The sequence below is a fragment of the Sus scrofa genome, unplaced genomic scaffold (genome assembly GCF_000003025.6).
Source record: "Sus scrofa isolate TJ Tabasco breed Duroc unplaced genomic scaffold, Sscrofa11.1 Contig59, whole genome shotgun sequence".
NCBI classification, from domain to species: Eukaryota; Metazoa; Chordata; class Mammalia; order Artiodactyla; family Suidae; genus Sus; species Sus scrofa.
Genome location: NW_018085257.1, coordinates 206,007 through 214,151, shown reverse-complemented (window position 1 = coordinate 214,151; position 8,145 = coordinate 206,007). Strand labels below are relative to the sequence as shown.

The window sequence follows — 8,145 nt, the reverse complement described above, 5'->3', positions numbered from 1 at the left end:
AATGCAGCCATAAGAGACCAGGATGCCACTCAGTGGAATAAGTAGAACCTCAGCCCCTGCAGTGAATATGACCAGCTTATTGAGAGAGGTGCATGAGCAGGACAGCTTAAGCCAGGCAGAAAGTCACAGAAGAAGTGGGGGAAGATGTCAGCAGAGAAGGACAGTTGATCCAGCAGGAGAGTGTGGGTCAGGACACTGACACAGGATAGGAGCCAGGATCCAGCCAAGAGACATATGCACAGCTCTTCCCTCATGTTTATTCCATAATGTAGAGGGTAACAAATGGCTACATACCTGTCATAGGCCACTACCACAGAAGAAGGTTATCAATGCAAGCAAAAAATATAAAAAAATACTTATTTGTTACACATTCTGCATAGGGAAGGATTGTTCCTGAGTCTGAATGTTCATTAGCATCTTAGGGAGAGTGACAGATGAAAATGAGACATCCATGAGGGCCAAGTTGCTGAGGAAGAAGTACATGGGGGTGTGGAGGTGAGGGTCCAGCCTGATAGGTGGGATGATGAGCAGGTTCCCCAGCACTGTGGTCAGGTACATGCCCAGGAACAGGGCAAGGTACACACCCTGCTGCTCTGGCCAGATGGGGGGCCCAAGGAGGAGGAACTCAGACATGCTGCTCTGGTTCTCCCTCCACTTGTTGTTTTCTCTCCTCTGTGGATGGAGAGAAAGCAGAAATTCCTGGAACTTAGAAGTACCAAGCATAGCAGTTACCATGTGGTCACATATTTTCTAAGAGTGACTGTGTCAGTGTACAGATAGGTCTCACTGCAGTGCACTCACACACTGATGCCTCATCCAGTCTAGTGAGAGCAACACAGTGTGACTTCTCTGAACACTGACACTGTCACAGGGAGAAAGTACTTGATTTAATCAAACCCTTCAGTGGAAATAAAGAACAGCTTATTCTCATTTTTACAAAGTGGAGACATCATGATTGACAGCAGAGAAAGAGTAATAAAGAAGTACAGTCGCCTCCATGGCTCTACTCTCAGATTGCTTATGTTCTTGTGTCTAACACACACACACACACACACACACACACACACACACACTACCCATACATATATATACACTTAAGCATTATTTAGAAATTAATGTACCATGTACAAAATAAAGTGCTCAACACATAAATTTACATTTTATAGTTAAAATGACTGTAAGAAATAAAAACAAGGAATGCAAGCAAGAATGAAAGAAAGAAAAAAGAGAAAGAGGAAGAAATGAAGGAAGGAAGGAATGAAGTTTGGAAGGAAGGGAACAAGGAAGGAAAGGAGGAAGGAAAGATATTATGAAAGTTCCTCAAAAAATTAAATAGAATTTCCATGTGATTAAGGAATTTTATTGCTGGTTACATACCCCAAATAACTGAAAGCAGGTGTCAAAGAACTATTTATACACCCATATTTAAAACAATACTATCCGCAGTAGCCAAAAATGGAAATATTTCATGTCCTTTGGCAAATGATTGGGTAAATAAAATGTGGTCTATACATACAGTGGAATACGCTTCAACCTTGAAAAGGAAAGAAATTCTGAAACAGCCACAACATGAATGAACCTTGACAACAGTATGCTAAGTAAAATCATGCAGTCACAAAAGTGTAAATACTCTAAGATCCCATTCATATAAGATTCCTAGAGGAGATAAATTGATAGAGATGAAAAATGGAATAGTGACTGCCAGGGGCTGGTGTGGGGGGAAAATGAGGTGATATTGTTCAGTGGGTACAGAGTTTCCATTTGGGAAGAGAAAAAATTCTGGAGGTGTATGGTGGTGATGGTTGTACAACAACATGAAATATTATTGTCCCAGAAATATATGCAAAAATTATTGAAATGTTAATTTTTGTTACATATATTTTATCATAATAAATTTGTTTTCATTTTTTATTACTCAATGAACTCATTACATTTATAGTTGCATAATGATCATCACCATCTAATTTTATAGGATTTCCAACCCACAACTTATATATCACAGGTCAATAAATATTGACAAAAAATAGCAATCAAAAGAGAGTGATGCAAAAAAAGTAAATAAATCAGCTCATTATTTGGGCAGGATGGGTAAGCAGACATCAGGAACTAAAAATGATGAAGACACAGGAGGCCATCAAGCAAGATCAAGTAGCTTCCTGAAAATGTGGGTTTACATCGGAGATCTCCCTCTCACATGCAGGAAACAGTATAGGCCAAGACCATGGACAGCCCTTGAAGATTAGTAGGTTCACAGCACTTGACTCATTGCATTTTAAAATTTTTCCAATAAATAGCTTCCTTCATATCTGCCATTGTCTGTCTATACTCTTCCATCAACAGCCTTTTAAAATGGCTCAGTTCTGAGCATACATGCAAAGTGAGGGACATGAGAATTTGCCTGATGAGATGACCAGAAAGCCAAGATATTATAGATGCTGTAGGACCAAGGACCTATATCAGGATTCAGAGCCATCTGATTAACTAGACAAGGTTTCAAAATTGATCCCACCCTTTAACCAAAGTGGAATTGTGAAAATAATTAAACATCAGTGAGGAATATTGTGAGAAGTTCTGTAGCCTTCAAACCATCTGGACAAAGTGCCACCAACTTAGCATTAAGAGGATTTGGTTGTCTGTTTGTGTCTAGAACTGAGAAAAAGGAAGACTCAAGCTGTGAGACTATCTGACCAAGTCAAACACATACATGTATTTCCACGGCCCTCACTAGACCCTATCTGCTCTACAGCCAACCAAGGAAAGAGAAGTTGTGAGTGTGTTATGCACAAAAACATGTTAGCATGACACAGAGTGACACAAAAACAAAACCCCAGGTGATTCTATTTGTCTCTCTCCAAGCTATATTCATTGTAGTTGGAATTGAGGTTTTTATGGATTCATACCAACTTACTTACAACGTTATAATGAAATATTTTCTCTCACCAAAGTGGGGATAGAGGGAACATTCCTGAACATAATCAAAGCCATTTATGACAAGCCCATAGCAAATATAATACTCAATGGAGAAAAATTAAAAGCCTTCCCACTAAAATCTGGAACAAGCATTGATGCCCACTCTCACCACTGCTGTTCAACGTAGTATTGGAAGGACTAGCCACAGCAATCAGATGAAAATAAAGAAACAAAAGGCATCCAAATAGGAAGAGAAGAGATAAAACTGTCGCTGTATGAAGATGTCAACATACTATACATAGAAAACCCTAAGGACTCAATGAAAAAACTACTTGACCTGATCAACAAATTCAGTAAAAGAAATAAAAGCAATCCAAATTGGAAAGGAAGAATTAAAAATATCAGTTTGTAGATGACATGATACTATACCTATAGAATCCTAAAGATTCGACCAGAAAATTCTGAGAGCTCATCTATGAATTTGGCAAAGTTCATGATACAAAATTAATACACAGAAATCCACTGCATACCTATATACTAACAATAAAAGAGCAGAAAAAGAAATTAGGGAAGCAATCCCATTTACCATCAATCCAAAAGAATAAACTACATAGGAATAAACATGCCTAAAGAACAAAAGACTGTACTCTGAAAACTATAAGACACTGATGAAAGAAATCAAAGATGACACAAATAGATGGAAAGACATACCATGCTCTTGGATTGCAAGAGTCAATATTATCAAAATGACTATACTACCTAAGGCAATCTACAGATTCATTGCAATCCCTAGCAAATTACCAAGGACATTCTTCAGAGAACTAGAACAAAATATTTTAAAGGTTTTTTTTGGAAGCACAAAAGACACAGAAGAGCCAAAGACATCCTGAAAAAGAAACATGGAGCTGGAAGAATCAGGCTCCCAGACTTCAGACTATACTACAAAGCAACAGTCATCAAAACCATATGGTACTGGCCAAGACAGAAATATATATCAGTGGAACAGGATAGAAGCCCAGAATTCAACGCACAGCCAACTCATCTATGACAATGTAGGCAAGAATATACAATGGAGAAAAGACAGCTTGTTCAATAAGTGGTGCTGGCAAACTGGATGGCCACATGTATGAGAATGAAATTAGAACACTCCTAAAACATACACAAATATAAACTCCAAATGATTCAAGACCTAGATATAAGACCAGACACTATAAAACTCTTAGAGAAAAACATAGGCCAAACACTCTCTGTCATAAACATTAGCAACATCTTCTCAGATCCACCTATCAGAGTATTGACAATAAACCAAAAATAAACAAATGGGACCTATCAAACTGAAATACTTCTGCACAGAAAAGTAAACCCTAACAAAATGAAAAGACAACCCACAGAATGGGAGAAAATCTTTGCAGGTGAATCAACAATAAGGGATCAATCTCCAAATTTTATAAACACTGCCTGCAGCTCCATACCAAAAAAAAAAAAACAACCCCATCAAAAATGGGCAGAAGATCTAAACAGACAGTTCTCCAAAGAAGACATAAAGATGGCCGAGAAACACAGGAAAAGATGTTCAACATCACTCATTAGTAGAGAAATGGAAATCAAAACCCCTATGAGGTAGCACCTTACACCAGCCAGAATGGCCATCATCCAAAAGTCTACAAACAATAAGTGCTGGAGAGGGTGTGGAAAAGAGGAATCCTAGTACACTGTTGGTGGGATTGTAAACTGGCACAACCACTGTGGGAAGCAGTATGGAGATTCCTCAGAAAACTAAAAATATAACTACCATTTGATGCAGCAATCCCACTCCTGGGCATCTATCCAGAGGAAACCTGACTTGCAAAGACACATGTACTCCAATGTTCATTTACAATAGCCAAAACATGGAAACAACCTAAATGTTCATCGACAGAGGAGTGGATCAAGAAGATGTGGTACATATACACAATGGACTATTACTCAGACATTAAAAGAATTAAAAACCAGCATTTTTAGCAACATGGATGGACCTAGAAATTATCATGCTGAGTGAAGTAAGCCATACAATGAAACACCAACATCAAATGCTTTCACTGACATGTGGAATCTGAAAAAAAGGACAGACTGAACTTTGCAGAACAGATGCTGAATCACAGACATTGAATAAAAATGGCCTCCAGAGGAGACAGTTTGGGGGATGGGAGATGTGCCTGGGATGTGGGATGGAAATCCTTGAAATCAGATGTTATGATCATTATACAACTACAGATGTGATAAATTCATTTGAGCAATAAAAAATGGAAAGATATTCCTTGTCCTGGATTGGAAAAATTCATATTGTAAAAATGGCCATATGACCCAAAGTTATATACACTCAATGCAATCCTTATCAAAATACCCATGACATTTTTCACAGAACTAGAACAAACAATCCAAAAATTTATATGGAACCACATAAAAACCAGAATTGCCAAAAGCAATCCTGAGAAACAAAAACCAAGCAGGAGACATAACTCTTCCAGACTTCAAGCAACATTACACATACACAGTAATCAAGACAGTGTAGTACTGTTACCAAAACAGACAGACAGACGAATGGAACAGAATAGAGAACCCAGACATAATCCCTGACACCTATGGTCAATTAATCTTGAAAAGGGGCATGAACATAAAAGGGAAAAAGACAATTTCTTTCAGCAAGACTTGCTGGGAAACCTGGAAGGCTGCATGCAAATAAATGAAACTAGAATACACCCTCACACCATGCACACAAATACACTCAAAATGGCTGATGGACTTAAATATAAGACAAGGCACCATCAAACTCCTGAAGAGACCACAGGCAAAACACTGTCTGATATCAACCTCATGAATATTTTCTCAGGTCAGTCTCCCAAAGCAACAAAATAAAGGAAAAATAAACCAATGGGACCTAATCAAACTGACAAGCTTTTGCCCAGCAAAGGAAACCAAAAGAAAACAAAAAACAACTTCAGAATGGGAGAAAATTGTTTCAAATGATGCAAGGACAAGGGTTATCTCAGGATATAAAGAACTATCAATCAACAGCTAAAAAGCCAACCACCTAATGGAAAAATGGGCAAAGGACCTGAAGAGACCATTCTCCAAGGAAGATATACTGATGGCCAACAAGCACATGAAATAATGCTCAACATCCCTGATTATTAGAGAAATGCAAATCAAACTACCATGAGATACCACCTCACACCAGTCAGAATGGCCATCATTCATAAGTCCACAAAGAACAAGTGCTGTAGGGGTTGTGGAGAAAAGGGAACCCTCCTGACTGTTGGTGGGAATGGAAGCTGGTACATCCACTATGGAGATCAGTCTGGAGGTACCTTAGAAATCTATTCATAGAACTACCATATGAACCGGCAATCCTACTCTTGGGCATGTATTTGGACAAAACTTTCCTTAAAATACACATGCACCCACATGTTCATTGTAGCTCTATTCACAATAGCCAAGAGCTGGAAACAACCAAATGTCCATTGACAGATGATTGGATTAGACAGATGTGGTACATATAGACAATGGAATCTTCTCTGTCATAAAAAAATGACATAATGCCATTTGCACCAATATGAATGTAATTAGAGCTCTCAGGCTGCGTGAGGAAAGCAAGAAAGGGTAAGACATATACCTGAATACAGACTGAGCTTAAGGAACACAACTTATTCCCACCCCATCTCCAGAGGCCCAAGCCAGGTACTCAAACAAATGATGAGGGGGAGGAAGTTGATGATTAAAATTAAAATGATGTGCCCTTCATGATAAGGTGATTTTCATTTTGCAGTGTTCTCCTGGCTACACTAATTCACAGGAATGGTCTTCAAAGCAAATGGGGCCATAATGTTCCTAGGACAACTAGGAACTTCTGAGGCCCAGCTGGCTCCTCTCTGAAGAAACTATTCTTTCTTCCATCTCCCTTGATATGTGTGTGCACACACAGACACACACACACACGCATCTCTCACACACACACTCACACATACATACAGCTCCTGATTTTGCCCAATAAATGCTAGCATATACATGAAACACAGTTGAATATGACAAGAAATTCAAGTGAGAGTTCTAAAGGCTTTTTTAATGGAACTGAACTTGGAAACATTTTTCCAGATGAACCCCAGTCCAGTCTCATTCAGAACATCCATGGGGAAAACTTGAAACATTACAGGTGTCCAGAACTCAAACTACACTCTAGCCTGATGCCTACTTATCAGAGTCCATTGACCTCCTATTTGTATATTTTGCAAATCAGCACTTATAATACTAGTGAAACTCAGCGGCCTTTTCAAGGGATAGAGGAAATTAGATCAAAGTCCTTGGACTCTGTAATATTGACCGCCTATCTTTATTTAAGGAACATTCTGCTCTAATTTTTTCTAATTTAGAAACCAAACCAGCATCTCTCCACACCCAGACCTCCTACTATTTGAGTTCCTCCTGGTCATGTACCTGGTCACTGTGCAGGGGAACTGCTCATCATCCTGGCCATTGGCTCTGACCCTCATCTGTACACCTCTGCATCCTTCTTCCTGGCCAAACTGTACTACATTGACACCTGCTTCTTCTGCACCATTGTCCCAAAGGTGCTGGTCAACATCCAGACATAGCACCACATCATCTCCTACACTGGGTGCCTCATGCAGATGTACTTCTTCATGACATTGGCCCTGCTGGATCACTTCCTGCTGACTGTGATGGAAGTCATCACATTGGCTGCCTCCCCCTCCACTACACCACAATCATGTGCATCCAGCGGTGCCTGTTGGTGGTCACCACATCCTGGCTCTGTGCTCACCTCCTGGCCTTCTCACTTATTCTCCCCATGTCTCAGTTCTCTTTCTGTGCCTCACATTCTATCCTACACTTCTTCTGCAATCTTCGCCCATTCCTCAAACTTGCCTGCTCAGACATGCACATTTTTTAGGACATGATGTTTGCAGCAGGAGCATTCTCAGCTGTGGTCCCTCTCACCTATGTCCTGGTATCTTATGCCCACATCATCCACACCATCCTCAGGGTCCCCTATCCTGGGGGAAAGCATAAAATCTTCTCTACCTGTGGTGCTCAACTGACAGTCATCACTCTCTTCTATGGGACCCTCTTTCTGGTGTATTTCCAGCCCTCCTCCTCCTACTCTGCATCACTGGAATGGTGGGCACCCCCATGATGAACCCCCATTCTGAACCCCTTTATCTACAGCCTGAGGAACAGTGA

General features: G+C 39.9%; 1 pseudogene; it reads left to right on the top strand.

The window, feature by feature from the left end:
• The first annotated feature begins 22 nt into the window (after positions 1 to 22).
• Positions 23 to 8,145, top strand: LOC110258936 (annotated as a pseudogene).